Below are 6,000 nucleotides of genomic sequence, written 5' to 3'. Positions count from 1 at the left end.
TGCGCCAGCAGAGCCGTGTGGGGCTGGGGGCTCGGCCGCCGGGGCGCCGGCTCCGGGCAGGGGCCTGGGCTGCTCTCCCGGGGGCTGCAGCCGGTGCCCAGGCTGCCAGCCTCGCCCTCGCCGGCGTCGCTGCGGGGGGCCCAGCTCCGCTTCTCCTTCCTGAGGCGCCGGCGGGCGTTGGCGAACCAGGTGGAGACCTGTGTGAGGCTCATGTTGCCGACGAGGGCCAGCGTGACCTTCTCGCCCTTGCTGGGGTAGGGGTGCCGCAGGTGCTGGCCCAGCCAGGCCTTCAGGGCGGCGGTGCTTTCCCGGACGCTGGCCGGCCTGGCTCGGGGCAGCCCGTGGCCGAAGCAGGGGGTGCAGAGCACGGGGCCGGACAGGAGCAGGGGCCGGCGGGCGCAGGCTGCGGTCACCTGGAAGGCACAGGAAGGGGCGCGTGCAGGGGCCTGGGCGCAGGCGTGGCTCACCCAGCCAGGGACCCCCAGCCCTGCCCCACGGCGACCCTCCCAAAGGGCCTGTCCTGGATCATGATTGGCCCCCCATCCCCTCCCTCCTGTCTGGGGCCCCCTGAGGCCAGTCTAGTGCCCTTGCCCCATAGCCTGCCAGGGGACCCCAGTGCCCCCCACACCCCCCTGCCGTGCACCCTGGGCTCTGTGTGCGGGGGCAGGCTGGGCTCTGGTGCTGCCCCCGGGCTAGCCCTGTGCTGTGCTGCGGCTGCTCCACCTGCCAGCGCCAAGCACGGCCCCAGCCGGTCCCGGTGCTGGGCACAGTCTGGGGCAGGGGTAGGAGGGCGCTGGGCGGTCCCAGTTCTGACCCCCACCCCGGGGGGCTGAAGCCCACAGACAGCCCCTGGGGTTTGTTGTAGGGGGCTCCCTTCGCCAAGGTCCTGTGGGTCGCGCTGCAGCCCCCCCCCCCCATTGCTCTGGGCCCGGGGGAACGTGTCCCGCTGGTGCCGGAGGGGCAAGGTGGGAGTAGCTGAGCTGGCAACGCCGCCCTGCTCGAAGCACTTGCCCCAATGGCTCCCCCCACCCCAGCACCAGCACCCAGGAATCCTGGCTCCCAGTCCCCTCATCCAACCACTCCTGCTGTTTGCGCAGTGCAATGACAACACACACTTGCCAGTGGGCGCTTTGCCCCCCCCCCCCCCAATCCTCCTCACAATGGGCACAGCTCACCGCCCACCCCTGGTTTTCCCCGCTGGGGGGGGTGCCCCCCAGGACGGCCGGGGCCGGCAGCCCACTGCCCACCCGCCCCCAACACCCAGGCCTGGAGCGTCACTTACTGGCTGAGCAAGGAGCTGCGGGGGCAGCGGCAGCTGGCTGGAGCCATGTGGAGCCAGGCAGGTGCAGGGCAGGTGGGGCAGGATGGAGTGAGGCAGCCCTGGGGAGCCCCACACCCCACTGGGGCCTCTGCTGCCCGCAGGTGCTGTGCCAGGCTGAGCCTCCCCCCACGCCAGCGGTGCTGCTGCCATCCTGCCGGGACCAGCGGGAGGGAGCCCCGGGCAGGGAGCTTTATAGCGGCCTGGGGGGGGTGGGGAGAGGCTGTGGGGGGGCCGGAGGGTGACTGGCAGCCGATTAGCAAGGAGGCAGGGAGGGGGCCGTGGGGGGCTGGCAGGTGATTGACAGCTGGCGAGCAAGGACACAGCGTCTCCTGCTCATTAAAGGGCCCGCACAGATGTTCTGGCTGGGAAATGCCCCAGCAGGGCCGGGTCCCTGGGAGCGTCCCACACGCCACGGTCAGGCCCCTGCCAGGCTGGGCTCCCCCCAGGTCACGCGTGGCGCCAGGGCGGAGCAGCCCTGACGTGCCGCGCTGGCACCCGGCTGCTCCAGTACTGGCCCATGGGGCTCTGCTCTGCCCAGTGGGGGGGCGGGGAGGGGGCTCAGCCTCGTAACCCACAGCTGGGGCCCCAGGGGGGCGGGGAGGGCACCACTGCAGCTGGGGCGTGGGCCAAGCCAACCCACCTCCTCTGCATTCCCCTGCCAGGCCCCACACAGCCCTGGGGCAGAGGGTCCACCCAGACAGCACAGGCACCTTCCCCCTACCATCCCCCGGCCCAGCCCCATGGCACCACGGCGAATGCCCCAGCTGTCCCGGGGTGGAGTCGCCGTGTTCTGCCCCTGTGCAGAGCAGAGAAGCAGAGACCAGCGACAATGGGGCAATTCGGGTGACTCCGGAGGGGGGAGGGGCGCTATTGTCGGGCCATCAGATGGGGAAACTGAGGCTCAGGGAAGGGGCAGGCCTTGAAGGCCCCACAGAGAGTCAGCATCAGAGCCAAGAACAGAACCCAGGCGTATCCCTGCCGGGCCCCTCTGCTCCAGCACCCCTGCCATGCGCCCCATCTCCTCGGCCCGCTGAGGAGAGCAGGGAGCCCCAGGCCCTGCAGTGCAGTGGGGAGGGGCCGCCTACCCTGGGGGAGCCTGTGGGAGCTGGTCCATGGAGGGGTAGGAAACAAGCATGGAACATCTCGATTTGGAAACGCTGCTGAGGCCTCGGGGAGCCACTTTTTGGGGTCTCATGCCCCCTTCCTCCCTCGAGGCTGGGCTGGAGGCTGGACGACATCTGCTTGCACGTTCCCCGCTTCACCGTGCGACCCCCCTTAACGTGGCAAATCGGGCGCCCGTGTTCACAGCTGCCCGCCCTCGCCCACGACGCCCGGCAGACTGGGCTTGATCTCCGTCTGTGAGCCCCCCAACACCCGGGGCTCTAACGCGCTCGCCCCCACACCCCCCCAGAGCACGGCCCCCACATGCACCGCTTCCACCGTACACTGCCCGGCCGTCCTGGCCCATTCACCGGCGCTGTCTCTCGCCAGGATCCCTCACCCCAGCCCCCCGGGGCCAGACCCCTTCTCCTTTGCTGACAACGGCCTCCCAGTGCGGCCCCGGGGCCCTGCCTGTGTGTGAGAGCCCAGAGCCACCTCGGGTCTCCTCCCTCCCGCCAGTGGCTACTTACACCAGCTGGGAGCTCAGGGCCTGGGGGGACTGCAACAGAGCCCCTGGGACTCCCCCCCCAGGGCCCCGGCCCGGAGCTTTCCTGCCTGGACTCAGGGCCGCGTGCAGCGGGGGGGGCAGGCACTCTGCAGCCAGTCAGCAGCTGCCCCAGGGGAGAGCCACGAGCCCAGCCCGGCCCCAGAGCTGTTACCACGACAGGGGCCAAATTGCTGCAGCCCCCCCTTCCCTGGGGGTCTTGGGGAGCCTCACTGTACTTGCACCGTGCATAAGCATCGTCTCCAGCCAGCAGTGCCCCATCCACCCTCCCCTGGCTCCCAGGGCCGCACAGGCTCCCCCTTGGGGCAAGGGCTGCTGTGGGGAGGGGCCAGGAACCAAGCAGTGGGGGAAGCCCAGGGCAGCACCATGGGGCAGGGGCTCCCCACGTCTCACCCTGCTCCTGGGGGACCCCCTTACCGAAGCACTGAAGTCAGTGAGCAGGATCTGGGGCATGGCAGGCCCCCCCAGAGAGCCCAAGTGAGCGTGCAGCTAGCACAGGACTGACCCCCGGGCAGGCAGGATCTCCCTTCCCCAGCCCCTCGGACTGGCAGGGTCATTCCCCCAGGCCGCCGGGCTGCGGTGCCCAGCAGGGCCCATGGCAGCTCATGGGCACTGGCTCAGGCTGTGGGTGGCAGCTGGAAGCTGAAGGGAGCTGCCAGGCCCCTCCGGCTGGGGGGTCTCTCTGGGAGGGTGCTGCAGCCCCCTGGTGAGAGGAGAGAGCTGGTCCGCTGGGCTGGCAGGCAGCCGTCTCCCGGAGCAGAGCAGACAGCCAGGCAGGAACCCGCTCCCTGGGCTCCACCCAGACTCAGCAGACAGCCGCCGTGGGAGACGGGGGCGCCGGGTTTAAACTGACCCCCTGGCACCACGTCCTGTGACCTCCAGGAGCACCTGCTACGCCAGCCCACGGCACAGTCCAGGGGGTCGGAGTGCACAAGAAAGCTGCCACCCAGCTTCTAACCCCAGCGTTAAGCCGGGCAATTAGCCGCGTGGCCGCACTGGCTTGGGTGAAGCAGCGGTTCTAGGGACAAGCCCTGCCTCTCACCAAACCACTTACACGGAGGGACACAGGCAGGGCCAGGCAGGCTCAGCCCTGAAACTCCAACAGCACCAGCACAGACCTGGCAGAGGGAGATGCAAGGACCCTGCAGTTGGCCACTGAGGGAGAATCGGCCCCCCACAAAGGTCTCCAATAGTCAGAGCAGTTCAGACCCGGAAACTCTTCCAAACACTTTGTCAGCATCAATCGTGGTAACCTGGATGTTCATGATCTCCAGCTCCCAATGAATCTAGCTGGGTTCTTGGCTCAGTGACATCCTGTGGCAGTGAGTTCCACAGGCCAATTACACAACGTGTGAAAAAGTATTTCCTCTGTCAGTGTAGCATTTGTCACCTCTCAGTTTCCCTGGACGTTCCCTTGGTCCCTGTGCTGTGGGACAGGAACCCCTGAGCTGGGGAGACCAGTGCTGCCCACAGGATCCGCACTGATTGATGCGAAGGTGCTAGAACGTTCCCCGTGTTATTCTGCACCTGAACATCTCAGCTCTGGCGCCTGCAGCTGCAGAGGTCTCCATTGCACCGGCTCCAGTGAATCCACGTCCCTTCCCTGGCGGATACAGTCAGTCTAGTCCCCTGGGAGGTGAATGAGGAGTTCCAATTCTCCGTCCAATGTGCCTTACTTTGCGTTTATTGTCGCTGAGTTCCGTTTGCCACCGTGTTCATAGAGTCCAAGGCCAGGAGCATCACTGAGGTCATCTAGTCTCACTTCCTGCACCGCACAGGCCAGAGAACCGCCCCCAACAACCCAGAGCAGCTCTTAGACCAACAGCCAGGCCTGGTTTAAAAGTGGCATTCCCTTGGCTGCCAGTGCCTTGGGCTCCTCCAGTGAGTCCTGCCTGGGTAACGTCGTGTCAGCGGGAGAGTCTGCCCCCACCCTGCCCCGCCTTTCCAGACCACGAAGAAAGAGATTAAAGGACACAGGGGCTAGCCCGCAGCCTGGCATGAACCTTGTGACCTGAAAAGGGACCGTTTCGTCCTGGCTCCCGGACAGCTTCTGACTCACCCGCTCTGTCGCTCGCCCATACTGACAAGCAGCCAGACGTCGGATCTCCGTGACTCAGGCCACAGGTTCCCTTTCCCAGCGTGGGGCTGCACCAGGAGCACGGGATCCATTTCAAGTGACACCTTCAGCCAAACCCCTGCAGCCTGCACAGCACCTCTGCCGCTATGGGTCCACATCAGACGGGCCCAGCTGGAGCCCCAGAGCGAGCGGCTGGGCTCTGCACACCCAAGGGCATGGAAGGGGCCCTCGCTGGCCCAGTCGCTGACAGGCAGCTGGCTGGCATACAAGGGCGTCTCCCTCGGGGCCTGTGGTCAGAGCACGGGATCTGCAGCCGCTCAGCTGGGAGCTCGCTGGCTGGGCTAAGAAATGGTGCAGCAGGAGAGCTGAGTCCCTGCCACCAGATCCCCAGGGCAGGGGCAAAGCAGCAAATGGGGGGACACAAACCCCTATATCCTGCCCCCAACCCTGATGTGACTACAGCCCCCAGCCTGGGCCAGTCCTGGCAGGACGTGCTGAGGAGGGCAGCAGAGACTTTCCTGCTTCCTTTGGCAACTGTCCCAGCAGAAACGGGCTGAAGGAGCCAGGCAAAGGGAGCTGGGGCCGTGTGTTTGGGGAGCAGCCGGAGGCGGTTTGAGGGGCTGTTTTACGGCAGTGGCCTGGGGGTGAATCCCAGCTGGGAACCCAACCCGCCCAGCCGTGCCCAGCGCGTCTCCTGCTCAGCCGCGGATGATCTCCCAGGTTGTATCCGTAATTAAACACTGTCTAATCACACTCTCGGGATATTAAACATGTAACAAACCCGCTTAGCTGGGCCAGGGACGGGCACGGGGAAGGTCACAGGCTAATGAGCAGCAAGCGGCTGTCTCCACGGACCGACGCCCGCAGCACAACCACCCCTGCCCCCGCTCTGGTGGAGGGGGCCCCGGCCCAGCACAGGGGTCACTGCCCCACCGC

The sequence above is a fragment of the Emydura macquarii genome, unplaced genomic scaffold (genome assembly GCF_026122565.2).
Source record: "Emydura macquarii macquarii isolate MOO-44397 ecotype Brisbane River unplaced genomic scaffold, CSIRO-AGI_Emac_v2 contig_1483, whole genome shotgun sequence".
Classification (NCBI taxonomy): domain Eukaryota; kingdom Metazoa; phylum Chordata; order Testudines; family Chelidae; genus Emydura; species Emydura macquarii.
This window is presented reverse-complemented; position numbering follows the sequence as displayed.